The sequence below is a fragment of the Hyperolius riggenbachi genome, chromosome 8 (genome assembly GCF_040937935.1).
Source record: "Hyperolius riggenbachi isolate aHypRig1 chromosome 8, aHypRig1.pri, whole genome shotgun sequence".
NCBI lineage: Eukaryota > Metazoa > Chordata > Amphibia > Anura > Hyperoliidae > Hyperolius > Hyperolius riggenbachi.
Window position 1 is genome coordinate 26,939,886 of NC_090653.1, and position 27,462 is coordinate 26,967,347.

The 27,462-nt window shown below is 47.0% G+C and overlaps 12 non-coding genes across 12 annotated transcripts; 6 read left to right on the plus strand and 6 right to left on the minus strand.

Annotated features, from left to right (window-relative positions):
* Positions 1-14,948: 14,948 nt before the first annotated feature.
* TRNAE-CUC (transfer RNA glutamic acid (anticodon CUC)) lies at positions 14,949-15,020 on the minus strand. The gene has a single exon. It is a non-coding gene; the product is annotated as a tRNA-Glu (tRNA).
* A 381-nt stretch (positions 15,021-15,401) lies between these two features.
* On the plus strand, positions 15,402-15,473 carry TRNAE-CUC (transfer RNA glutamic acid (anticodon CUC)). Its single transcript has one exon. It is a non-coding gene; the product is annotated as a tRNA-Glu (tRNA).
* A 1,268-nt stretch (positions 15,474-16,741) lies between these two features.
* TRNAE-CUC (transfer RNA glutamic acid (anticodon CUC)) lies at positions 16,742-16,813 on the plus strand. Its single transcript has one exon. It is a non-coding gene; the product is annotated as a tRNA-Glu (tRNA).
* An 815-nt stretch (positions 16,814-17,628) lies between these two features.
* On the minus strand, positions 17,629-17,700 carry TRNAE-CUC (transfer RNA glutamic acid (anticodon CUC)). Its single transcript has one exon. It is a non-coding gene; the product is annotated as a tRNA-Glu (tRNA).
* A 1,267-nt stretch (positions 17,701-18,967) lies between these two features.
* On the plus strand, positions 18,968-19,039 carry TRNAE-CUC (transfer RNA glutamic acid (anticodon CUC)). Its single transcript has one exon. It is a non-coding gene; the product is annotated as a tRNA-Glu (tRNA).
* Positions 19,040-19,854: 815 nt separating this feature from the next.
* On the minus strand, positions 19,855-19,926 carry TRNAE-CUC (transfer RNA glutamic acid (anticodon CUC)). The gene has a single exon. It is a non-coding gene; the product is annotated as a tRNA-Glu (tRNA).
* Positions 19,927-23,270: 3,344 nt separating this feature from the next.
* Positions 23,271-23,342, minus strand: TRNAE-CUC (transfer RNA glutamic acid (anticodon CUC)). The gene has a single exon. It is a non-coding gene; the product is annotated as a tRNA-Glu (tRNA).
* An 827-nt stretch (positions 23,343-24,169) lies between these two features.
* Positions 24,170-24,241, plus strand: TRNAE-CUC (transfer RNA glutamic acid (anticodon CUC)). The gene has a single exon. It is a non-coding gene; the product is annotated as a tRNA-Glu (tRNA).
* An 815-nt stretch (positions 24,242-25,056) lies between these two features.
* TRNAE-CUC (transfer RNA glutamic acid (anticodon CUC)) lies at positions 25,057-25,128 on the minus strand. Its single transcript has one exon. It is a non-coding gene; the product is annotated as a tRNA-Glu (tRNA).
* A 382-nt stretch (positions 25,129-25,510) lies between these two features.
* TRNAE-CUC (transfer RNA glutamic acid (anticodon CUC)) lies at positions 25,511-25,582 on the plus strand. The gene has a single exon. It is a non-coding gene; the product is annotated as a tRNA-Glu (tRNA).
* An 815-nt stretch (positions 25,583-26,397) lies between these two features.
* On the minus strand, positions 26,398-26,469 carry TRNAE-CUC (transfer RNA glutamic acid (anticodon CUC)). Its single transcript has one exon. It is a non-coding gene; the product is annotated as a tRNA-Glu (tRNA).
* A 382-nt stretch (positions 26,470-26,851) lies between these two features.
* TRNAE-CUC (transfer RNA glutamic acid (anticodon CUC)) lies at positions 26,852-26,923 on the plus strand. Its single transcript has one exon. It is a non-coding gene; the product is annotated as a tRNA-Glu (tRNA).
* Positions 26,924-27,462: the final 539 nt, after the last annotated feature.

Genomic DNA, 27,462 nt, shown 5'->3' on the forward strand with positions numbered 1-27,462 from the left:
TGCCCCCTTGAAGTCTTCCACATTATATCATATTACTGCCACAAACATGAATCCATTGTATTAGAATTCCACGTGAAAGACCAATACAAAGTGGTAGACATAAATAGTATTTCTTGAAATATGGGCTACAAGGTGTAGAAAAGGCCGCCCGAGTTTTGATATAGCCTACAAGTGCTGGAAGCCGAAATATTTCATTCGCCACTATCCATGGCGGCCTGGAGGGGGAATAGTAATTAACACGGCCCTGGGCTTTTTTTGTAGCCAAAGTTTTTGTATGGGTACACGTGAGAAAAAGTGGACTGAAAATCATACATGATTACAAACATTTTTTACAAATAAATAACTAAGTGGGGTGTACTTAATTATTCGGTCACCTGAGTCAATACTTTGTAGAACCACCATTTTTTTGCAATTACAGCTGCCAGTCTTTTAGGGTATGTCTCTACCAGCTTTGCACATCTAGAGACTGAAATCCTTGCCCATTCTTCTTTGCAAAACAGCTCCAGCTCAGTCAGATTAAATGGACAGCGTTTGTGAACACCAGTTTTCAGATCTTGCCACAGATTGTCGATTGGATTTAGATCTGGACTTTGACTGGCCCTTTCTAACACATATATATGTTTTGTTTTAAACCATTCCATAGTTGCCCTGGCTTTATGTTTCGGGTCATTGTCCTGCTGGAAGGTGAACCTCCACCCCAGTCTCAAGTCTTTTGCAGTCTCCAAGAGGTTTTCTTACAAATTTGTCCTGTAATTGGCTCCATACATCTTCCCATCAACTCTGACCAGCTTCCCTGTCCCTGCTGAAGAGATGCACACCCCCAGCATGATGCTGCCACCACCATATTTGACAGCGGGGATGGTGTGTTCAGAGTGACGTGCAGTGTTAGTTTTCCGCCACAGAGAGCGTTTTTCATTTTGTCCAAAAAATACCATTTTGGTCTCATCTGACCAGAGCAACTTCTTCCACATGGTTGCTGTGTCCCCCACATGGCTTGTGGCAAAATGCAAATGGGACTTCTTATGCTTTCTGTTAACAATGCCTTTCTTCTTGCCACTCTTCCATAAAGGCCAACTTTGTACAGTGCATGACTAATAGTTGTCCTATGGACAGATTCCACCACCTGAGCTGTAGATCTCTGCAGCTCGTCCAGAGTCACCATGGGCCTCTTGACTGCATTTCTGATCAGCGCAGTCCTTGTTCGGCCTGTGAGTTTAGGTGGATGGCCTTGTCTTGGGAGGTTCACAGTTGTGCCATACTCCTTCCATTTCTGAATGGTCGCTTGAACAGTGCTCCGTGGGATGTTCAAGGCATAGGAAATCTTTTTGTAGCCTAAGCCTCCTTTAAATTTGTCAATTACTTGATCCCTGACCAGTCTGGTGTGTTCTTTGGACTTTACGGTCTCGTTGCTCCCAATATTCTCTTAGACAACCTCTGAGGCCCTCAAAGAGCAGCTGTATTTGTACTGACATTAAATTACACACAGGTGCACTCTATTTAGTCAATAGCACTCATCAGGCACTGTCTATAGGCAACTGAATGCACTCTGATCAAAGGGTGCCGAATAATTATGCACACACCACTTAGCAGTTATTTATTAGTAAAAAAAATGTGGACTCATGTATGATTTTTGTTGCACTTCTCATGTGTACACCACTTTGTGTTGGTCTTTCATGTTGAATTCCAATACAATTGATTCATGTTTGTGGCAGTAATATGACAAAATGTGGAAAACTTCAAGGGGGCCGAATACTTTTGCAAACCACTGTATATATGTTTTGTTTTAAACCATTCCATTGTTGCCCTGGCTTTATGTTTAGGGTCGTTGTCCTGCTGGAAGGTGAACCTCCACCCCAGTCTCAAGTCTTTCGCAGATTCCAAGAGGTTTTCTTCCAAGTTTGCTCTGTATTTGGCTCCATCCATCTTCCCATCAACTCTGACCAGCTTCCCTGTCCCTGCTGAAGAGATGCATCCCCCGAGCATGATGCTGCCACCACCATATTTGACAGTGGGGGTGGTGTGTTCAGAGTGATGTGCAGTGTTCATTTTCCGCCACACAGAGCGTAGAGTGTTGCATTTTGTCCAAAAAGTTCAATTTTGGTCTCATCTGACCAGAGCACCTTCTTCAACATAGTTGCTGTGTCCCCCACATGGCTTCTGGCAAACTGCAAATGGAACTTCTTATGCTTTCTGTTAAAGAGAGACACTGAAGCGAAAAAAATATATATGATATAATGAATTGGTTGTGTACTATGAATAATTACTAGAAGATTAGCAGCAAAGAAAATATTCTCATATTTTTATTTTCAGTTATATAGTGTTTTTTCGCAGATTACATTATCCTATAATAATGTGCAGATTACACAACACTCAGCATTCAAAATGAGTCTTTCAGAGCAGTCTGTGAAGTAATGAACTCTCCTCTAGCAGAGGAAAAGTAAACAGTTCAATTACAGTTCAGATAATAAAAGTCAGATAACAGCCGTTTCCACAACTAAGTTAGTGGGAGAGCTTACTAGCTTTTTGGCATAGAGATAACAACTGGAGTTTCTAAATTCTTCCTGTACTGGAAACAATTAGACTGATGTATCTGATCTTAATGTTTTTTTTTCTTAGCTGTACTACACATACAAATCAGAATATCATCTTTTTTTTAAGCTTCAGTGTCTCTTTAACAATGTCTTTCTTCTTGCCACTCTTCCATAAATGCAAACTTTGTACAGTGCATGACTAATAGCTGTCGTATGGACAGTCTCCCACCTGAGCTGTAGATCTCTGCAGCTCGTCCAGAGTCGCCATGGGCCTGTTGACTGCATTTCTGATCAGCGCTCTCCTTGTTCGGCCTGTGAGTTTAGGTGGATGGCCTTGTCTTGGGAGGTTTACAGTTGTGCCATACTCCTTCCATTTCTGAATGATCGCTTGAACAGTGCTCCGTGGTATGTTCCAGGCATAGGAATTGTTTTTGTAGCCTAAGCCTGCTTTAAATTTCTCAATAACTTTATCCCTGAACTGTCTGGTGTGTTCTTTGGACTTCATGGTGTTGTTGCTCCCAATATTCTCTTAGACAATCTCTGAGGCCCTCACAGAGCAGCTGTATTTGTACTGACATTAGATTACACACAGGTGCACTCTATTTAGTCATTAGCACTCAGACATCAAGTAATGTCTATGGGCAAATAACTTCCCTCAGATTATTTTTTTTTTCTGTTTTAAGAAACAAAAGTTTAAATTTTGTTTTATGTGTTTTATATTTGTTCACTTTTTAAAAAAAAGTTTAACAAAGTTGTTGCAAATTGCAATAAAATATTTATTATAACATGTTCACTGTTGGATTCTATGTATTGAACAATGTATGTATAACTACTAGCTGGTGACGATTGATAACCATCAGGCTCTTGCTTGCCTGGCATATTTTTATGTCGGTTGTATGCACCACAAAATATATTTACTGTAACACACAAATGTTCATTTGTCAAGGTTTAGAGATTTGCAATATTTTTCAAGCATAATTTGTTTCTTGCCTTACATCAAATTTGATGATATGGGGGTCGAACACCTCTCCTAGTTATTAACAAAGAATTCACTGTATCGGTTGAAAAGGGCACCTGGCCTACATCTATGAAAAGTGCGACGCCATAGAGATCAAAGTTATTTCTGGAAATATGGGCTTCTACAAGGTGTCTAAAAGTGCACCTGAGTTTTGATATAGGCTACAAGCCCAAATTATTTCAATCCCCGCTATCCATGGCCAGACCCGAAGATGTTATATGGGCTACACCTGGTGCATTATTTGTCGCCGAAGTGTGTATATATGTGCTCTACCAGGCGCCCTATCCTGTTTAAGGATATCAAAATTCACCCTTGGATACAATATTAAGTAGCCAAGATGTAAAGTCTTTGTTCATATTTTTAAACAAAATCTTTCATGCCATATTATATGATTTTGTTTAAAGCGGATCCGATATGAAACCGTAAATATAATAACAAGTCACTTGTCTATGTATCTTGTCTAAAGTTTAGATGGTTTACTCAGCAAATCTAGCTGCAAACACCTTCAACAGTGTATTTTTCAACAGTACTATTTTTTCCTGTGATACAATGGGATCAACCATGTATTCTGCTTGTCAGTCAATATTACACAATTACACTCAAGGCAAGCTTATCTGTATCTAGGCATGCTATTCTGCATATCTGCATATTCTTTGAATATTCCACTCCTATCTCCTCTATTACACAGAACACTGAGCTGTATTCTGTATCTGCACTGCAACTCTCAGATTGTGATTACTCTGCCCCTGAAATCTATAGCTAGCAACACCCTTTTTAAACAACCCAGACTGAAATCACACAATCCCTTGCAAACACCAAGGCGTTTTCGAGAAGCTGTGGGCATGGCTTGCTTAGTTTATAGGAAATTAGGGTATTAAAAAACACAAGTATTTTCCTTAAGGAATGCCCTATAAACTATATGTAATGAAAACAATTATGCAATGAGTAAAAGTTCATCTCGGATCCACTTTAATAAATCTCTGACATCACTCGTTGTTCGAGGCACAGGGTATAACTTCCATAAGATGGCTTGGCAGTAGCGTAAGTCAATATTGGTTTTGAGGCAGCAGGTAACGGCTGCAGGGTAGACATGCCCTTCCAGAAGTCCAGAAGTTGAAGTTGTCACAGCAGCAGCGGTAGGTATCACAAGGTTTGACACAGCAGCAGGTAATAATGTCAGCAGCGGTACAGGTCCTCTGTCCCTAGAGAGACCTGGATTGAAGGATATAATGTCCAGCAGTTGAAGTTGTCCCAGCAGCAGAAGTAGGTATCGCAAGGTTTGACACAGCAGCAGGTAATAATGTCAGCAGCGGTACAGGTCCTCGGCCCCTAGAGAGACCTGGATTGAAGGTTATAAAGTCCAGCAGTTGAAGTTGTCACAGCAGCAGCGATAGGTATCGCAAGGTTTGACACAGCAGCAGGTAATAATGTCAGCAGCGGTACAGGTCCTCGGACCCAAGAGAGACCTGGATTGAAGGTTATAAAGTCCAGCAGTTGAAGTTGTCACAGCAGCAGCGATAGGTATCGCAAGGTTTGACACAGCAGCAGGTAATAATGTCAGCAGCGGTACAGGTCCTCTGTCCCTAGAGAGACCTGGATTGAAGGATATAATGTCCAGCAGTTGAAGTTGTCCCAGCAGCAGAAGTAGGTATCGCAAGGTTTGACACAGCAGCAGGTAATAATGTCAGCAGCGGTACAGGTCCTCTGTCCCTAGAGAGACCTGGATTGAAGGATATAATGTCCAGCAGTTGAAGTTGTCCCAGCAGCAGAAGTAGGTATCGCAAGGTTTGACACAGCAGCAGGTAATAATGTCAGCAGCGGTACAGGTCCTCGGCCCCTAGAGAGACCTGGATTGAAGGTTATAAAGTCCAGCAGTTGAAGTTGTCACAGCAGCAGCGATAGGTATCGCAAGGTTTGACACAGCAGCAGGTAATAATGTCAGCAGCGGTACAGGTCCTCGGACCCAAGAGAGACCTGGATTGAAGGTTATAAAGTCCAGCAGTTGAAGTTGTCACAGCAGCAGCGATAGGTATCGCAAGGTTTGACACAGCAGCAGGTAATAATGTCAGCAGCGGTACAGGTCCTCGGACCCAAGAGAGACCAGGATTGAAGGATATAATGTCCAGCAGTTGAAGTTGTCCCAGCAGCAGAAGTAGGTATCATAAGGTTTGACACAGCAGCAGGTAATAATGTCAGCAGCGGTACAGGTCCTCGGACCCAAGAGAGACCAGGATTGAAGGATATAATGTCCAGCAGTTGAAGTTGTCCCAGCAGCAGAAGTAGGTATCATAAGGTTTGACACAGCAGCAGGTAATAATGTCAGCAGCGGTACAGGTCCTCGGACCCAAGAGAGACCAGGATTGAAGGATATAATGTCCAGCAGTTGAAGTTGTCCCAGCAGCAGAAGTAGGTATCATAAGGTTTGACACAGCAGCAGGTAATAATGTCAGCAGCGGTACAGGTCCTCGGACCCAAGAGAGACCAGGATTGAAGGATATAATGTCCAGCAGTTGAAGTTGTCCCAGCAGCAGAAGTAGGTATCATAAGGTTTGACACAGCAGCAGGTAATAATGTCAGCAGCGGTACAGGTCCTCGGACCCAAGAGAGACCAGGATTGAAGGATATAATGTCCAGCAGTTGAAGTTGTCCCAGCAGCAGAAGTAGGTATCATAAGGTTTGACACAGCAGCAGGTAATAATGTCAGCAGCGGTACAGGTCCTCGGACCCAAGAGAGACCAGGATTGAAGGATATAATGTCCAGCAGTTGAAGTTGTCCCAGCAGCAGAAGTAGGTATCATAAGGTTTGACACAGCAGCAGGTAATAATGTCAGCAGCGGTACAGGTCCTCGGACCCTAGAGAGACCTAGATTGAAGGATATAATGTCCAGCAGTTGAAGTTGTCCCAGCAGCAGAAGTAGGTATCATAAGGTTTGACACAGCAGCAGGTAATAATGTCAGCAGCGGTACAGGTCCTCGGACCCAAGAGAGACCAGGATTGAAGGATATAATGTCCAGCAGTTGAAGTTGTCCCAGCAGCAGAAGTAGGTATCATAAGGTTTGACACAGCAGCAGGTAATAATGTCAGCAGCGGTACAGGTCCTCGGACCCAAGAGAGACCAGGATTGAAGGATATAATGTCCAGCAGTTGAAGTTGTCCCAGCAGCAGAAGTAGGTATCATAAGGTTTGACACAGCAGCAGGTAATAATGTCAGCAGCGGTACAGGTCCTCGGACCCAAGAGAGACCAGGATTGAAGGATATAATGTCCAGCAGTTGAAGTTGTCCCAGCAGCAGAAGTAGGTATCATAAGGTTTGACACAGCAGCAGGTAATAATGTCAGCAGCGGTACAGGTCCTCGGACCCTAGAGAGACCTAGATTGAAGGATATAATGTCCAGCAGTTGAAGTTGTCCCAGCAGCAGAAGTAGGTATCATAAGGTTTGACACAGCAGCAGGTAATAATGTCAGCAGCGGTACAGGTCCTCGGACCCAAGAGAGACCAGGATTGAAGGATATAATGTCCAGCAGTTGAAGTTGTCCCAGCAGCAGAAGTAGGTATCATAAGGTTTGACACAGCAGCAGGTAATAATGTCAGCAGCGGTACAGGTCCTCGGACCCAAGAGAGACCAGGATTGAAGGATATAATGTCCAGCAGTTGAAGTTGTCCCAGCAGCAGAAGTAGGTATCATAAGGTTTGACACAGCAGCAGGTAATAATGTCAGCAGCGGTACAGGTCCTCGGACCCAAGAGAGACCAGGATTGAAGGATATAATGTCCAGCAGTTGAAGTTGTCCCAGCAGCAGAAGTAGGTATCATAAGGTTTGACACAGCAGCAGGTAATAATGTCAGCAGCGGTACAGGTCCTCGGACCCAAGAGAGACCAGGATTGAAGGATATAATGTCCAGCAGTTGAAGTTGTCCCAGCAGCAGAAGTAGGTATCATAAGGTTTGACACAGCAGCAGGTAATAATGTCAGCAGCGGTACAGGTCCTCGGACCCAAGAGAGACCAGGATTGAAGGATATAATGTCCAGCAGTTGAAGTTGTCCCAGCAGCAGAAGTAGGTATCATAAGGTTTGACACAGCAGCAGGTAATAATGTCAGCAGCGGTACAGGTCCTCGGACCCAAGAGAGACCAGGATTGAAGGATATAATGTCCAGCAGTTGAAGTTGTCCCAGCAGCAGAAGTAGGTATCATAAGGTTTGACACAGCAGCAGGTAATAATGTCAGCAGCGGTACAGGTCCTCGGACCCTAGAGAGACCTGGATTGAAGGATATAATGTCCAGCAGTTGAAGTTGTCCCAGCAGCAGAAGTAGGTATCATAAGGTTTGACACAGCAGCAGGTAATAATGTCAGCAGCGGTACAGGTCCTCGGACCCAAGAGAGACCAGGATTGAAGGATATAATGTCCAGCAGTTGAAGTTGTCCCAGCAGCAGAAGTAGGTATCATAAGGTTTGACACAGCAGCAGGTAATAATGTCAGCAGCGGTACAGGTCCTCGGACCCAAGAGAGACCAGGATTGAAGGATATAATGTCCAGCAGTTGAAGTTGTCCCAGCAGCAGAAGTAGGTATCATAAGGTTTGACACAGCAGCAGGTAATAATGTCAGCAGCGGTACAGGTCCTCGGACCCAAGAGAGACCAGGATTGAAGGATATAATGTCCAGCAGTTGAAGTTGTCCCAGCAGCAGAAGTAGGTATCATAAGGTTTGACACAGCAGCAGGTAATAATGTCAGCAGCGGTACAGGTCCTCGGACCCAAGAGAGACCAGGATTGAAGGATATAATGTCCAGCAGTTGAAGTTGTCCCAGCAGCAGAAGTAGGTATCATAAGGTTTGACACAGCAGCAGGTAATAATGTCAGCAGCGGTACAGGTCCTCGGACCCAAGAGAGACCAGGATTGAAGGATATAATGTCCAGCAGTTGAAGTTGTCCCAGCAGCAGAAGTAGGTATCATAAGGTTTGACACAGCAGCAGGTAATAATGTCAGCAGCGGTACAGGTCCTCGGACCCAAGAGAGACCAGGATTGAAGGCTATAATGTCCAGAAGTTGAAGTTGTCACAGCAGCAGTTGTAGGTATCATGAGGTTTGACACAGCAGGTAATGGCAGCAGTACAGGCCCTCAAACACTAGAGACCTGGGCAGAAAAGTATAACGTCAGGTAGCTGAGTTGGCGGCCGCAGAAGTAATTTTGTTTTGGTTAGAGGCAGCAGAAATTATTTTTAAATAAAATACATTAGTTCCAGCCAGGCAGCGGTTGCGAAGCCGCAGTTCGACCCTCGCCACAGCTCGGACATCACTATTTTTCAACCCGGACAACACACAGAGTTTTTTTTTTTTTTTTTAAATGCAGCAGCAGTCAGCAGACAGTGTTGGAGTAGTATCAGCAGGCCGTGAACCCTCACTGTGGTACCACGGCACTTATTTTTATAACAAAATAATTGGGTTCAGCAGGAGTAATTTTTTTGGACAGCCGAGTATGTATTGTAGCACCCAAGCCTTTTTTTTTTCTTTTTTTTTCTTTTTACTTTTAATTTGTTACACCAGTTGTGCCCTTGCCACAGGTGGGACATCACTATTTTTCTACCTGGACACCGCATAGAGTTATGAATTTTTTAAAAATAAATGCTGCAATAGATGTTTTTTGGATAAAAGTGGATCCGAGATGAACTTTTTCTCATTGCATAATTGTGTTTGTTACATATAGTTTAAAGGGCATTCCTTAAAGAGAACCAGAGATGAAGTACCCTCATGTATTTTACCTTATAAATCAGTGGGAACATGACAGTAAACACCTAATCTGCTCTTTGTTTCATTGTTCTCTGTTTAATCTGACTGTTATCACCTCTGATAAGAATCCCCGACTGAGCTCAGTCTAGCTTTGCTACGGAAAGATTATAGCCGAGTCTGTCTTCTCTGGTGTCTTTTCAAGCCCAAGCCTGCCCCCTTGTGGCTCTGCTATAATGACTGAGCTATAATTATTCCCTGCAAAGAGAGAGTGAATGCTCAGTCCGGGATTCTTATCACAGCAGATAACAGACACTTTTAGCAGTGATGATGAAACAGAGAGCATGGTAAGTGTTTTCTCTCATGTTCTTACTGATATATATGGTAAAATACACAAGGGTGCTTCGTCTCTGGTTCCCTTTAAGGCAAATATACTTGTTTTGTTTAAATACCCTAATTTCCTATAAACTAAACAAGGCACACACACACCTTCTTAATAGAACCTTGGCGCTTGCAAGGGATTGTGGAATTTCAGTCTGGGCAGGTGAAAAAGGTGTTAATATCTATAGCTTTCAGAGGCATAGTTTCACAATCTGAGAGATGAAGTGCAGATACAGATCAATTGCCTTTGTAATGGAGGAAATAGGAGTGCAGTTTTCTCACAAAATTCAGATATGCAGATTTGCATGCCTAGACACAGATAAGCGTGCCTGCCTATGTGTGTAATTGTGTAATAGTGACAAGCAGAAAACATTTCTGCTCACATTGTATCACAGGAAAAAATAATATTGATGAAAAATATACCGTTGAAGCTGTTTACAGCTAGATTTGCTGTGTAAACCATCTAAACTTTAGACAAGATAGAGTATATAGACAAGTGACTTATTATATTTAGTTTTTCATCTCGGATCCGCTTTACATTAAAAATTTTTTGGGAGATTGTATCCAATTAATATATAATTTTGCGGGAGAGCGTGCGAGGGATTATGACCAGACCCTTTTACTCACTCTCTGGAATCAGTGACAGGGCCTTTGAACTGGTCATTGATCCAGGACTCATTCATTTTAATAAATGTGAGTCTGTCCACATTTTCTGCGGACAGACGGGTCCGGTAGTCGGTGACCACCCCACCTGCGGCACTGAATACCCGCTCAGAAAGCACACTGGAGGCGGGGCATGACAGAACCTGCAGTGCGTACTGAGCAAGCTCAGGCCAGGTGTCCAGCTTCTTCACCCAATACTCCATGGGGTCATCTGTATCCATATTGTCTGTTGCACTGGATGACCCCAAGTAGTCATTCACCATGCGAACCAGCCGTTGGTGGTGATGACTACTGCTGCCGATAGTGCTGCTGCTGGTGGGAGTATTGGGTGATTGGGGCGTATAAAATCCCCTCATCACAGCCAGCAGATTAACAGGTCGGGTGGGGTTGGTGCTCGTATTACCGCCACCACACCTCTGCTGGCTGTGACTAGCTGGCTGTCGCTGAGTAGTATGGGAAAGCGGAGGTTCAGGTGGTGGTGGAAAGGCCTGCTCCACTCGCCTGATTAAATCCTGCCGGATCGCTGACATTCGGGAGCTAAATTGTTGGGTACATCCCATTAACTCCCCCACTTTCCCCTTGCAGCGTGGGTCCAATATGGTGGCCACCCACAGATCATCCCTCGCTTTCAGTCGGATTATCCGGGGGTCCTTCCTGAGGCAGAGGAGCATGTGAGCAGCCATGTGGGAGAGATGACCGCTTTCCACCTCTTCCTGGCTGTCAGAAAGGGCATTTTCTGCTTCATGCTCCTGCTGCTCATTAAGGTCGTCCCACCCCCGGACGATTAGCTCTCCCGCATGTTCAGGCCCTGACTCTGTCACCACCACCTCCTCCTCCTCCTCCTCCTCCTGGGCCTGAGCATCCTGGGGCTCTCCACCACTTGCCCCAGCATGGACTTCCTCCGCCAATTCTATCAGGTGACCCAGTGTCCTGTCCAGCATTATCACAAGGGGGAGCACTTCTGAAATGTTGCAGTGCTCCATGCTGACCACCTTAGTAGCCTCATCAAAAGGCGCCAAAACATTGCAGACCTCCCTGATCTGCCGCCACTGGTCCCCAGTCAGATTCTCCGGAGGTGGTCTTGACGAATGGGAGGAGGAGGCTGAAGACAGGTAATGGATGACCGCCATTTTTTGCTCCAACAACCTTCTCAACATGTACAGTGTGGAGTTCCACCGCGTCTGGCAGTCAACCATCAGCTTGTGCTGCGGCAAGCTGTGGATGCGCTGCAGTTTGGCCAAGGACGCGGTGGCGGTTGCGGAGCGTCTAATGTGGCCACACACTTTACGTGCCAAAAGCACGACGTCACTCAAACCCTCATAGGTTCGCAGAAACCGTTGCACGATGAGGTTGAGGACATGTGCGAGGCAAGGCAGGTGTGTGTAGCCACCAGTACGAATGGCGGCCAGAATGTTGGTGCCATTGTCTGACACCACATTACCTGTCAACAGATCTCGGGGGGTCAGCCAATGCTGGATCTGCTCCTGTAGGACAGACAGGATCACATCTCCCGTCAGACTCCTGTGTTGCACTGGCTCCATCCTCAGCACAGCTTGACAGCGCTTGTGCTGTAGATTAGCGTAACAGCGTGGCCGCTTGCTGGGAGGCTCAGCAGCGGCCTGACCTGCTACAGAAGAAGTGGCAGAAGGGAGGGAGACGGGCCTCCCCTTGACCCCCCGGGGCGGCACCACCAGAGCCCCACAGCTCATACCCTCCCCAGCGCCATGAAGGGTGACCCAGTGAGCTGTCACAGTCAAATAGCGTCCCTGCCCATGCCTGCTGGTCCAGGCATCGGTAGTGAGGTGCACCCTTCCACAAACCGCGTAGTCCAACGAAAGGGATACACGCCCAGCTACATCCAGGTGTAGGGCAGGGATAGCAACTCGGGAAAAGTAATGGCGGCTGGGGACCCGCCATTGTGGAGCCAAACAGCTCATCAGTTGGCGGAAGGGGGCACTTTCCACAAACTGATAGGGCAAGAGCTGTTGGGCCAACAGCTTTGCCACGAGCCCATTGTTGCGTAGCGCTATGGGATCATTAGGGGGGAGAGGCCTCTTCCGTGCAACCATCTCAGTGAGAGAGGCCTGGCGCTGGGCGGCAACATTTTGTGGGGAGGATACAGCTGGTGATGAGCACACCGTCAAGGTCTGGTTGCCGCCACCAGCCTGGCGTGCAGAGGGAACAGCCATGCAGTGGGACTGCGCAGGTTGCACAGGACGCACAGAGGAACGGCTGAGAGGAACTGCTGCATCTCCTCCTGCCGCACTCTGTGCACTGCTGCCTTTACCTTGGCTGGTATTTTTTTTTATTAAGTCCCACTGCACAATATGACTTGTTTTAAGGTGGGAACGCAAACCTGATGTCCCAAACCCAGATGCTGCTTTCCCTCTGCTCACCGTCACACTGCACAGGTTACACACTGCACGGGAAGGATCCTGTGAGTGATCAGTGAAATAGTCCCATGCTTGGGAGGTCCGGCCCTTTCTCTTGGTGTTGACCGGTCGCTGACCAGCATGGGACTGGGTGCTCACAGATGGTGCTGCAGGCTGCTGGACAAGCTGCTGCTGCTGCTGTGTTTGGCCCTGCTGATTAAGCATGCTGCTGCTGTTGCCTATCACACCACCAGCGGAGTCCATGCCCCCCCTAGACTCCACCTGATGCACCCTCCTGACCGATGGACGCCTAACAGGTTCACTTTCACTGCTGCTGTTCGGTGAATTAGTTGGCGTCCAATTTTTGTCGGCCACCTCATCATCACCCACACAAGACAAATCGTCCTCCAAATGGGGACTTGACAATTCCCGACGACGAGTGACTGGGGCATTTCTTGGTGGAGTGGATGGAGAAAAAACTGGACCCACTTCATTCACCACATCCTCCACCAAACTTTGTGAATTGGGTCCCATAGTCTCATGCAGGGCTTCTCCCCACAATTGTCCAATATTACCCTCGTCAGCATTACCTTCAAAAAGATTGGGGGAGAAGCCAGACTCTGCAACATGACCAGCTGCCACAGAGTCTTCCCTGCTATTTGCACTGCTGCCACTGCACATCAGCTCTTCAGATTGGGTGGAGGGCTCCGCACCGATCCAGTCAACCAATGAGGCCGCATCCTGCTTGCCAATGATGCGGCGCCCAGTGGTTGGGAACATAGAAGTGATCCGGGGAGTTCCCCTGCTGCGCCCAGGAAGAACCTCAACCTGATCTGTTTCTGCTACATTGCTGGGCCCTGCCTGCTGCTGGCGTCCTGATGAGGAGGAGCCACCTCGTCCACCAACACTCTTGATGTGCCTCATTTTTTAAATTTTTTTTTTGGGGTCGGGGACAGTAATGAAATTAAAGAAGAAGGGAGGGGACTTACAGGCAATCAATGAAGAAAATCAATGAAATAAATGAAGAAAAAAAGTATAAATGAAAAACTGACACTATGAAAAAGAAATAAAATACACTACACTATCTAGCTTTATCTAACCACTCTCACTGACTTACTAATTTCAAAATACTCTCAGTCACTTGTCACTCAATACTATATCTATCACACTAAATCTGTCTCTCACTCACACTACTAATACAGGCCTGATCTAACTTCAAACTGCTCTCACACTGTCTACAATCACACTACAATCTAATCTATCTCTCACTACTACTAGTATCTATCTAATATATATAGCAATAATAGCAATCACAGTGAAAAAAAATGTCTCAACAGCACACAATATAATAATGCAGCTCTGAGCTCTCTCTTTCACAATTCTCCTCTAACTAAAACCCACACATGACATCAGCATAAGCCTGTCTTATATACTAGAGGGGTGGGATAGACTCTGATAGGTTGCTAGGATGTGGTTGCTAGGGCCTGTGATTGGTGTAAATTTATGAGGACAGTTATTGGACAGTACTTTTCCGTTTAAATCAAATTTCCGTATATTTATACGGATTTCCGCATTACATACACGGAATTACGCTTTTTTTTACCGCGCTAAATTTCCTCTGATCATGATTGGTCAACTCATTCCGCATCTCCTCATTGGTCAATTCATTCCGGTTCCGTTTGGTCGGATTTCCGCGGAATTCCGCATTCCGGATTGTAAATTCCGGATTCCGCAGAACGATCCGGAAACCCAAATTCCGACGGAATTCGGAATTTTAGATTCCGCGGAATTCCGGAAGCCCATGCCTGCTGATAATGTGTGCTGCATGTTTTTTCCAGAAAGATGGAATCTCCCTTGAAAGCTTTGCAGTCTTGCATGTCTTCCAAATGGTCCACCTTCCTCTTTGGTCTTATGCCTGTTACACACCATGCAATTTCCCATCAGATAGATGAGTCAATAGATAATTTCTGACAGATCCGATCGGATTTCCGATCGTTTTTCTGATCGATATTCCGGTCACTTGTATGCAAATCGATCAGAAAAACGATCGGGAATCAGATCGGACCTGCCAGAAATGATCTATTCGACCCATCTATCTGATGGGAAATTGCATGGTGTGTACCAGGCTTTACTGCTCTTACCATCTTACTGTTGCAGGCAATGGAGCCTGCATAAGGAGTCAATCCAGCGGTTAAGACAAGCGACTCAAGGAAGTGCCGCTGCTGCGTGAGAGATCAAGAAAAAAGAAGGAGGCCTTCCCTGACCGGGAATCGAACCCGGGCCGTGGCGGTGAGAGCGCCGAATCCTAGCCACTAGACCACCAGGGAGAGATGAAGGCTCCCAAGCCTTCTGACGGTAAAATAAGTCAACTCCACAGAGAACAGCACGCGGCGGCACCCGAACGATCCATGCCGTGATGAATTGCTTTGCCGTCACTCATGTCACTCTTTCCCATTATTACCCTCTTCCTCTTCCCACTGCTCCTTCCTGCCAGACCTTCATCAGAGAGCTCTGTGCTTTCACGAATGGGAAATTGCATGGTGTGTACCAGGCATAAGACCAAGGAGGAAGTTGGACTATTTGGAAGACATGCAAAGCTCTCAAGGGAGATTCCAACTTTCTGGAAAAAAACACGCAGCACAAATTAGCAGCCAGCTTTCATCCTGTCACTTTTCTCCTCAGCGTTCATGTGGATGTTCTTTCATCTCTCCCTGGTGGTCTAGTGGCTAGGATTCGGCGCTCTCACCGCCGCGGCCCGGGTTCGATTCCCGGTCAGGGAAGGCCTCTTTCTTAATCTCTCACGCAGCAGCGACACTTCCTTGAGATGCTTGTCTTTACCGCTGGATTGACTCCTTATGCAGGAGTCCTGCACTTGGCTGGCCATCTTTGTTAAGTCTTCAGTCTGTTCACTATAGGCTGACTCGGAAAAAACAAAAAGAACCAAACCGCTTTCTTCTGTCGCATAGCTGTTTGGAAAGGGAGACTGTGTGCAGCTTCTGCTGATGGAGGTCTCCCTGCATGCCTCTTGGCAGTCGCACACTGCCTCCTAGGGATGATTCCATGATCTGGATCTGAGTTAAAGGGGTTTTTACATTTTCTTTTTCATACACATGAACGCTGAGGAGAAAAATGACGGGGTGAAACCTGGCTGATAATGTGTGCTGCATGTTTTTTCCAGAAAGTTGGAATCTCCCTTGAAAGCTTAGCAGTCTTGCATGTCTTCCAAATGGTCCACCTTCCTCTTTGGTCTTATGCCTGTTACACACCATGCAATTTCCAATCAGATAGATGAGTCAATAGATAATTTCTGACAGATCTGATCGGATTTCCGATCGTTTTTCTGATCGATATTCCAGTCACTTGTTTGCAAATCGATCAGAAAAACGATCGGGAATCAGATCGGACCTGCCAGAAATGATCTATTCGACCCATCTATCTGATGGGAAATTGCATGGTGTGTACCAGGCTTTACTGCTCTTACCATCTTACTGTTGCAGGCAATGGAGCCTGCATAAGGAGTCAATCCAGCGGTTAAGACAAGCGACTCAAGGAAGTGCCGCTGCTGCGTGAGAGATCAAGAAAAAAGAAGGAGGCCTTTCCTGACCGGGAATCAAACCTGGGCCGCGGCGGTGAGAGCGCCGAATCCTAGCCACTAGACCACCAGGGAGAGATGAAGGCTCCCAAGCCTTCTGACGGTAAAATAAGTCAACTCCACAGAGAACAGCACGCGGCGGCACCCGAACGATCCATGCCGTGATGAATTGCTTTGCCGTCACTCATGTCACTCTTTCCCATTATTACCCTCTTCCTCTTCCCACTGCTCCTTCCTGCCAGACCTTCATCAGAGAGCTCTGTGCTTTCACGAATGGGAAATTGCATGGTGTGTACCAGGCATAAGACCAAGGAGGAAGTTGGACTATTTGGAAGACATGCAAAGCTCTCAAGGGAGATTCCAACTTTCTGGAAAAAAACACGCAGCACAAATTAGCAGCCAGCTTTCATCCTGTCACTTTTCTCCTCAGCGTTCATGTGGATGTTTTTTCATGTCTCTCTGGTGGTCTAGTGGCTAGGATTCGGTGCTCTCACCGCTGTGGCCCGGGTTCGATTCCCGGTCAGGGAAGGCCTCTTTCTTAATCTCTCACGCAGCAGCGACACTTCCTTGAGATGCTTGTCTTTACCGCTGGAATGACTCCTTATGCAGGAGTCCTGCACTTGGCTGGCCATCTTTGTTAAGTCTTCAGTCTGTTCACTATAGGCTGACTCGGAAAAAACAAAAAGAACCAAACCGCTTTCTTCTGTCGCATAGCTGTTTGGAAAGGGAGACTGTGTGCAGCTTCTGCTGATGGAGGTCTCCCTGCATGCCTCTTGGCAGTCGCACACTGCCTCCTAGGGATGATTCCATGATCTGGATCTGAGTTAAAGGGGTTTTTACATTTTCTTTTTCATACACATGAACGCTGAGGAGAAAAATGACGGGGTGAAACCTGGCTGATAATGTGTGCTGCATGTTTTTTCCAGAAAGTTGGAATCTCCCTTGAAAGCTTTGCAGTCTTGCATGTCTTCCAAATGGTCCACCTTCCTCTTTGGTCTTATGCCTGTTACACACCATGCAATTTCCCATCAGATAGATGAGTCAATAGATAATTTCTGACAGATCCGATCGGATTTCCGATCGTTTTTCTGATCGATATTCCGGTCACTTGTATGCAAATCGATCAGAAAAACGATCGGGAATCAGATCGGACCTGCCAGAAATGATCTATTCGACCCATCTATCTGATGGGAAATTGCATGGTGTGTACCAGGCTTTACTGCTCTTACCATCTTACTGTTGCAGGCAATGGAGCCTGCATAAGGAGTCAATCCAGCGGTTAAGACAAGCGACTCAAGGAAGTGCCGCTGCTGCGTGAGAGATCAAGAAAAAAGAAGGAGGCCTTCCCTGACCGGGAATCGAACCCGGGCCGCGGCGGTGAGAGCGCCGAATCCTAGCCACTAGACCACCAGGGAGAGATGAAGGCTCCCAAGCCTTCTGACGGTAAAATAAGTCAACTCCACAGAGAACAGCACGCGGCGGCACCCGAACGATCCATGCCGTGATGAATTGCTTTGCCGTCACTCATGTCACTCTTTCCCATTATTACCCTCTTCCTCTTCCCACTGCTCCTTCCTGCCAGACCTTCATCAGAGAGCTCTGTGCTTTCACGAATGGGAAATTGCATGGTGTGTACCAGGCATAAGACCAAGGAGGAAGTTGGACTATTTGGAAGACATGCAAAGCTCTCAAGGGAGATTCCAACTTTCTGGAAAAAAACACGCAGCACAAATTAGCAGCCAGCTTTCATCCTGTCACTTTTCTCCTCAGCGTTCATGTGGATGTTCTTTCATCTCTCCCTGGTGGTCTAGTGGCTAGGATTCGGCGCTCTCACCGCCGTGGCCTGGGTTCGATTCCCGGTCAGATGAAGGCTCCCAAGCCTTCTGACGGTAAAATAAGTCAACTCCACAGAGAACAGCACGCGGCGGCACCCGAACGATCCATGCCGTGATGAATTGCTTTGCCGTCACTCATGTCACTCTTTCCCATTATTATCCTCTTCCCACTGCTCCTTCCTGCCAGACCTTCATCAGAGAGCTCTGTGCTTTCACGAATGGGAAATTGCATGGTGTGTACCAGGCATAAGACCAAGGAGGAAGTTGGACTATTTGGAAGACATGCAAAGCTCTCAAGGGAGATTCCAACTTTCTGGAAAAAAACACGCAGCACAAATTAGCAGCCAGCTTTCATCCTGTCACTTTTCTCCTCAGCATTCATGTGGATGTTCTTTCATCTCTCCCTGGTGGTCTAGTGGCTAGGATTCGGCGCTCTCACCGCCGCGGCCTGGGTTCGATTCCCGGTCAGATGAAGGCTCCCAAGCCTTCTGACGGTAAAATAAGTCAACTCCACAGAGAACAGCACGCGGCGGCACCCGAACGATCCATGCCGTGATGAATTGCTTTGCCGTCACTCATGTCACTCTTTCCCATTATTACCCTCTTCCTCTTCCCACTGCTCCTTCCTGCCAGACCTTCATCAGAGAGCTCTGTGCTTTCACGAATGGGAAATTGCATGGTGTGTACCAGGCATAAGACCAAGGAGGAAGTTGGACTATTTGGAAGACATGCAAAGCTCTCAAGGGAGATTCCAACTTTCTGGAAAAAAACACGCAGAACAAATTAGCAGCCAGCTTTCATCCTGTCACTTTTCTCCTCAGCGTTCATGTGGATGTTCTTTCATCTCTCCCTGGTGGTCTAGTGGCTAGGATTCGGCGCTCTCACCGCCGTGGCCCGGGTTCGATTCCCGGTCAGGGAAGGCCTCTTTCTTAATCTCTCACGCAGCAGCGACACTTCCTTGAGATGCTTGTCTTTACCGCTGGATTGACTCCTTATGCAGGAGTCCTGCACTTGGCTGGCCATCTTTGTTAAGTCTTCAGTCTGTTCACTATAGGCTGACTCGGAAAAAACAAAAAGAACCAAACCGCTTTCTTCTGTCGCATAGCTGTTTGGAAAGGGAGACTGTGTGCAGCTTCTGCCGATGGAGGTCTCCCTGCATGCCTCTTGGCAGTCGCACACTGCCTCCTAGGGATGATTCCATGATCTGGATCTGAGTTAAAGGGGTTTTTACATTTTCTTTTTCATACACATGAACGCTGAGGAGAAAATCGACGGGGTGAAACCTGGCTGATAATGTGTGCTGCATGTTTTTTCCAGAAAGTTGGAATCTCCCTTGAAAGCTTTGCAGTCTTGCATGTCTTCCAAATGGTCCACCTTCCTCTTTGGTCTTATGCCTGTTACACACCATGCAATTTCCCATCAGATAGATGAGTCAATAGATAATTTCTGACAGATCCGATCGGATTTCCGATCGTTTTTCTGATCGATATTCCGGTCACTTGTATGCAAATCGATCAGAAAAACGATTGGGAATCAGATCGGACCTGCCAGAAATGATCTATTCGACCCATCTATCTGATGGGAAATTGCATGGTGTGTACCAGGCTTTACTGCTCTTACCATCTTACTGTTGCAGGCAATGGAGCCTGCATAAGGAGTCAATCCAGCGGTTAAGACAAGCGACTCAAGGAAGTGCCGCTGCTGCGTGAGAGATCAAGAAAAAAGAAGGAGGCCTTTCCTGACCGGGAATCGAACCCGGGCCGCGGCGGTGAGAGCGCCGAATCCTAGCCACTAGACCACCAGGGAGAGATGAAGGCTCCCAAGCCTTCTGACGGTAAAATAAGTCAACTCCACAGAGAACAGCACGCGGCGGCACCCGAACGATCCATGCCGTGATGAATTGCTTTGCCGTCACTCATGTCACTCTTTCCCATTATTACCCTCTTCCTCTTCCCACTGCTCCTTCCTGCCAGACCTTCATCAGAGAGCTCTGTGCTTTCACGAATGGGAAATTGCATGGTGTGTAGAGTTGGGCCGAACGGTTCGCCGGCGAACGTGGTTCGCGCGAACTTAGGTGGTTCGCGTGCGGGTGTCGCACGCGAACGTTTTGCGGCAAAAGTTCGCAAAAAATCGGTTCGCCCCATAATGCACCTGAGGGTCAACTTTGACCCTCTACATCACAGTCAGCAGGCCCAGTGTAGCCAATTAGGCTACACTAGCCCCTGGAGCCCCACCCCCCCTTATATAAGGCAGGCAGCGGCGGCCGTTATGGCCACTCGTGTGCCTGCATTAGTGAGAGTAGGGCGAGCTGCTGCAGTCTCTCATAGGGAACGATTAGTTAGGCTTAACTTCTTCCTGGCTGCATACCTGTTCTGTTCAGTGAGCCCTCAGCCCACTGCATACCTGTACTGTGATCCTGCCACTGCATACCTGTTCAGTGATCCTGCCACTGCATACCTGTTCATTGATCCTGCCACTGCATACCTGTTCAGTGATCCTGCCAGTGCATACCTGTTCATTGATCCTGCCACTGCATACCTGTTCATTGATCCTGCCACTGCATACCTGTTCAGTGATCCTGCCAGTGCATACCTGTTCATTGATCCTGCCACTGCATACCTGTTCAGTGATCCTGCCACTGCGTACCTGTTCAGTGATCCTGCCACTGCATACCTGTTCATTGATCCTGCCACTGCATACCTGTTCAGTGAACCCGCCACTGCATACCTGTTCTGTTCAGTGAACAGTTTGGTGTGTCAGTGTGAAGCAGTACCTTAATTACACTACCTGATTGATGTATACACATGCAAGATGTTTTAAAGCACTTTAGGCCTGTCATTTAGCATTCAATGTGATTTCTGCCCTTAAAACGCTGCTTTGCGTCAAATCCAGATTTTTCCCGGGGACTTTTGGCATCTATCCCACTCCGCCATGCCCCCCTCCAGGTGTTAGACCCCTTGAAACATCTTTTCCATCACTTTTGTGGCCAGCATAATTTTTTTTTTTTTCAAAGTTCGCATCCCCATTGAAGTCTATTGCGGTTCGCGAACTTTAACGCGAACCGAACCTTCCGCGAAAGTTCGCGAACCCGGTTCGCGAACCTAAAATCGGAGGTTCGGCCCAACTCTAATGGTGTGTACCAGGCATAAGACCAAGGAGGAAGTTGGACTATTTGGAAGACATGCAAAGCTCTCAAGGGAGATTCCAACTTTCTGGAAAAAAACACGCAGCACAAATTAGCAGCCAGCTTTCATCCTGTCACTTTTCTCCTCATCGTTCATGTGGATGTTCTTTCATCTCTACCTGGTGGTCTAGTGGCTAGGATTCGGTGCTCTCACCGCTGCGGCCCGGGTTTGATTCCCGGTCAGGGAAGGCCTCTTTCTTGATCTCTCACGCAGCAGCGACACTTCCTTGAGATGCTTGTCTTTACCGCTGGAATGACTCCTTATGCAGGAGTCCTGCACTTGGCTGGCCATCTTTGTTAAGTCTTCAGTCTGTTCACTATAGGCTGACTCGGAAAAAACAAAAAGAACCAAACCGCTTTCTTCTGTCGCATAGCTGTTTGGAAAGGGAGACTGTGTGCAGCTTCTGCTGATGGAGGTCTCCCTGCAGGAAACAGTAAATTCGGGCGCCTGAGGCTAGTGGACAAATCGGGCGCCGCCATTCACTTCTATAATAAATATCGTTTAATGGGCGCCCGGTAGGAAAAAAGGGCGCCGGAGAAAACTAACGTTTTAAAAGCGGCGCCCGGAGACTTAATGTTTTATTACTGTTTCTCATGATTACACATTATTTAATGATTTATACATGTTTAAATATTATTTTTAAACGAAAACCAGTACAATATTTTTTCCAAACATTATTTTTAAACGAAAAACATTACTTTGTTTTTCTTTTTTTTTTTTTTTTTACATTATTTTTAAACGAAAAAAATAACAGGGGGGTCTTAGGTTTAGGCACCAACAGGGGGGTCTTAGGTTTAGGCACCAACAGGGGGTCTTAGGTTTAGGCACCAACAGGGGGGTCGTTAGGTTTAGGCACCAACAGGGGGGTCTTAGGTTTAGGCACCAACAGGGGGTCTTAGGTTTAGGCACTAAAAGGGGGGTCTTAGGTTTAGGCACCAACAGGGGGGTCTTAGGTTTAGGCACCAACAGGGGGGTCTTAGGTTTAGGCACCAACAGGGGGGTCTTAGGTTTAGGCACCACCAGGGGGGTCTAGGGGTTAGGCACTAACAGGGGGGTCTAGGGGTTAGGGGTAGGTACAGGGAGGGTTACTTAGGCACCAACAGGGGGGGTCTTAGGTTTAGGCATCAACAGGGGGGTCTAGGGGTTAGGGGTAGGTACAGGGAGGGTTACTTAGTAATTTTTTTTTAAACGTTATTATACGTTTCATTATTTAAACGAAAGATTAACGTTTTTTACAATTGCCGATTTAATGCACATTATTTAATGATTTATAACGTTTAAAAACATTACTTTTAAACGAAATACATTTTTAAACGTAATCCATGTTTATCGTTAAAAACCCGGCGCCCTTTTTTCCCATCGCCCCTTTTTAACGTACGCCTCCCTGCATGCCTCTTGGCAGTCGCACACTGCCTCCTAGGGATGATTCCATGATCTGGATCTGAGTTAAAGGGGTTTTTACATTTTCTTTTTCATACACATGAACGCTGAGGAGAAAAATGACGGGGTGAAACCTGGCTGATAATGTGTGCTGCATGTTTTTTCCAGAAAGTTGGAATCTCCCTTGAAAGCTTTGCAGTCTTGCATGTCTTCCAAATGGTCCACCTTCCTCTTTGGTCTTATGCCTGTTACACACCATGCAATTTCCCATCAGATAGATGAGTCAATAGATAATTTCTGACAGATCCGATCGGATTTCCGATCGTTTTTCTGATCGATATTCCGGTCACTTGTATGCAAATCGATCAGAAAAACGATCGGGAATCAGATCGGACCTGCCAGAAATGATCTATTCGACCCATCTATCTGATGGGAAATTGCATGGTGTGTACCAGGCTTTACTGCTCTTACCATCTTACTGTTGCAGGCAATGGAGCCTGCATAAGGAGTCAATCCAGCGGTTAAGACAAGCGACTCAAGGAAGTGCCGCTGCTGCGTGAGAGATCAAGAAAAAAGAAGGAGGCCTTCCCTGACCGGGAATCGAACCCGGGCCGCGGCGGTGAGAGCGCCGAATCCTAGCCACTAGACCACCAGGGAGAGATGAAGGCTCCCAAGCCTTCTGACGGTAAAATAAGTCAACTCCACAGAGAACAGCACGCGGCGGCACCCGAACGATCCATGCCGTGATGAATTGCTTTGCCGTCACTCATGTCACTCTTTCCCATTATTACCCTCTTCCTCTTCCCACTGCTCCTTCCTGCCAGACCTTCATCAGAGAGCTCTGTGCTTTCACGAATGGGAAATTGCATGGTGTGTACCAGGCATAAGACCAAGGAGGAAGTTGGACTATTTGGAAGACATGCAAAGCTCTCAAGGGAGATTCCAACTTTCTGGAAAAAAACACGCAGCACAAATTAGCAGCCAGCTTTCATCCTGTCACTTTTCTCCTCAGCGTTCATGTGGATGTTCTTTCATCTCTCCCTGGTGGTCTAGTGGCTAGGATTCGGCGCTCTCACCGCCGCGGCCTGGGTTCGATTCCCGGTCAGATGAAGGCTCCCAAGCCTTCTGACGGTAAAATAAGTCAACTCCACAGAGAACAGCACGCGGCGGCACCCGAACGATCCATGCCGTGATGAATTGCTTTGCCGTCACTCATGTCACTCTTTCCCATTATTACCCTCTTCCTCTTCCCACTGCTCCTTACTGCCAGACCTTCATCAGAGAGCTCTGTGCTTTCACGAATGGGAAATTGCATGGTGTGTACCAGGCATAAGACCAAGGAGGAAGTTGGACTATTTGGAAGACATGCAAAGCTCTCAAGGGAGATTCCAACTTTCTGGAAAAAAACACGCAGCACAAATTAGCAGCCAGCTTTCATCCTGTCACTTTTCTCCTCAGCGTTCATGTGGATGTTCTTTCATCTCTCCCTGGTGGTCTAGTGGCTAGGATTCGGCGCTCTCACCGCCGCGGCCCAGGTTCGATTCCCGGTCAGGGAAGGCCTCTTTCTTGATCTCTCACGCAGCAGCGACACTTCCTTGAGATGCTTGTCTTTACTGCTGGATTGACTCCTTATGCAGGAGTCCTGCACTTGGCTGGCCATCTTTGTTAAGTCTTCAGTCTGTTCACTATAGGCTGACTCGGAAAAAACAAAAAGAACCAAACCGCTTTCTTCTGTCGCATAGCTGTTTGGAAAGGGAGACTGTGTGCAGCTTCTGCTGATGGAGGTCTCCCTGCATGCCTCTTGGCAGTCGCACACTGCCTCCTAGGGATGATTCCATGATCTGGATCTGAGTTAAAGGGGTTTTTACATTTTCTTTTTCATACACATGAACGCTGAGGAGAAAAATGACGGGGTGAAACCTGGCTGATAATGTGTGCTGCATGTTTTTTCCAGAAAGTTGGAATCTCCCTTGAAAGCTTTGCAGTCTTGCATGTCTTCCAAATGGTCCACCTTCCTCTTTGGTCTTATGCCTGTTACACACCATGCAATTTCCCATCAGATAGATGAGTCAATAGATAATTTCTGACAGGTCCGATCGGATTTCCGATCATTTTTCTGATCGATATTCCGGTCACTTGTATACAAATCGATCAGAAAAACGATCGGGAATCAGATCGGACCTGCCAGAAATGATCTATTCGACCCATCTATCTGATGGGAAATTGCATGGTGTGTACCAGGCTTTACTGCTCTTACCATCTTACTGTTGCAGGCAATGGAGCCTGCATAAGGAGTCAATCCAGCGGTTAAGACAAGCGACTCAAGGAAGTGCCGCTGCTGCGTGAGAGATCAAGAAAAAAGAAGGAGGCCTTCCCTGACCGGGAATCGAACCCGGGCCGCGGCGGTGAGAGCGCCGAATCCTAGCCACTAGACCACCAGGGAGAGATGAAGGCTCCCAAGCCTTCTGACGGTAAAATAAGTCAACTCCACAGAGAACAGCACGCGGCGGCACCCGAACGATCCATGCCGTGATGAATTGCTTTGCCGTCACTCATGTCACTCTTTCCCATTATTACCCTCTTCCTCTTCCCACTGCTCCTTCCTGCCAGACCTTCATCAGAGAGCTCTGTGCTTTCACGAATGGGAAATTGCATGGTGTGTACCAGGCATAAGACCAAGGAGGAAGTTGGACTATTTGGAAGACATGCAAAGCTCTCAAGGGAGATTCCAACTTTCTGGAAAAAAAACACGCAGCACAAATTAGCAGCCAGCTTTCATCCTGTCACTTTTCTCCTCAGCGTTCATGTGGATGTTCTTTCATCTCTCCCTGGTGGTCTAGTGGCTAGGATTCGGCGCTCTCACCGCTGCGGCCCGGGTTCGATTCCCGGTCAGGGAAGTTCTCTTTCTTAATCTCTCACGCAGCAGCGACACTTCCTTGAGATGCTTGTCTTTACCGCTGGATTGACTCCTTATGCAGGAGTCCTGCACTTGGCTGGCCATCTTTGTTAAGTCTTCAGTCTGTTCACTATAGGCTGACTCGGAAAAAACAAAAAGAACCAAACCGCTTTCTTCTGTCGCATAGCTGTTTGGAAAGGGAGACTGTGTGCAGCTTCTGCTGATGGAGGTCTCCCTGCATGCCTCTTGGCAGTCGCACACTGCCTCCTAGGGATGATTCCATGATCTGGATCTGAGTTAAAGGGGTTTTTACATTTTCTTTTTCATACACATGAACGCTGAGGAGAAAAATGACGGGGTGAAACCTGGCTGATAATGTGTGCTGCATGTTTTTTCCAGAAAGTTGGAATCTCCCTTGAAAGCTTTGCAGTCTTGCATGTCTTCCAAATGGTCCACCTTCCTCTTTGGTCTTATGCCTGTTACACACCATGCAATTTCCCATCAGATAGATGAGTCAATAGATAATTTCTGACAGGTCCGATCGGATTTCCGATCGTTTTTCTGATCGATATTCCGGTCACTTGTATGCAAATCGATCAGAAAAACGATCGGGAATCAGATCGGACCTGCCAGAAATGATCTATTCGACCCATCTATCTGATGGGAAATTGCATGGTGTGTACCAGGCTTTACTGCTCTTACCATCTTACTGTTGCAGGCAATGGAGCCTGCATAAGGAGTCAATCCAGCGGTTAAGACAAGCGACTCAAGGAAGTGCCGCTGCTGCGTGAGAGATCAAGAAAAAAGAAGGAGGCCTTCCCTGACCGGGAATCGAACCCGGGCCGCGGCGGTGAGAGCGCCGAATCCTAGCCACTAGACCACCAGGGAGAGATGAAGGCTCCCAAGCCTTCTGACGGTAAAATAAGTCAACTCCACAGAGAACAGCACGCGGCGGCACCCGAACGATCCATGCCGTGATGAATTGCTTTGCCGTCACTCATGTCACTCTTTCCCATTATTACCCTCTTCCTCTTCCCACTGCTCCTTCCTGCCAGACCTTCATCAGAGAGCTCTGTGCTTTCACGAATGGGAAATTGCATGGTGTGTACCAGGCATAAGACCAAGGAGGAAGTTGGACTATTTGGAAGACATGCAAAGCTCTCAAGGGAGATTCCAACTTTCTGGAAAAAAAACACGCAGCACAAATTAGCAGCCAGCTTTCATCCTGTCACTTTTCTCCTCAGCGTTCATGTGGATGTTCTTTCATCTCTCCCTGGTGGTCTAGTGGCTAGGATTCGGCGCTCTCACCGCCGTGGCCCGGGTTCGATTCCCGGTCAGGGAAGGCCTCTTTCTTAATCTCTCACGCAGCAGCGACACTTCCTTGAGATGCTTGTCTTTACCGCTGGATTGACTCCTTATGCAGGAGTCCTGCACTTGGCTGGCCATCTTTGTTAAGTCTTCAGTCTGTTCACTATAGGCTGACTCGGAAAAAACAAAAAGAACCAAACCGCTTTCTTCTGTCGCATAGCTGTTTGGAAAGGGAGACTGTGTGCAGCTTCTGCTGATGGAGGTCTCCCTGCATGCCTCTTGGCAGTCGCACACTGCCTCCTAGGGATGATTCCATGATCTGGATCTGAGTTAAAGGGGTTTTTACATTTTCTTTTTCATACACATGAACGCTGAGGAGAAAAATGACGGGGTGAAACCTGGCTGATAATGTGTGCTGCATGTTTTTTCCAGAAAGTTGGAATCTCCCTTGAAAGCTTTGCAGTCTTGCATGTCTTCCAAATGGTCCACCTTCCTCTTTGGTCTTATGCCTGTTACACACCATGCAATTTCCCATCAGATAGATGAGTCAATAGATAATTTCTGACAGATCCG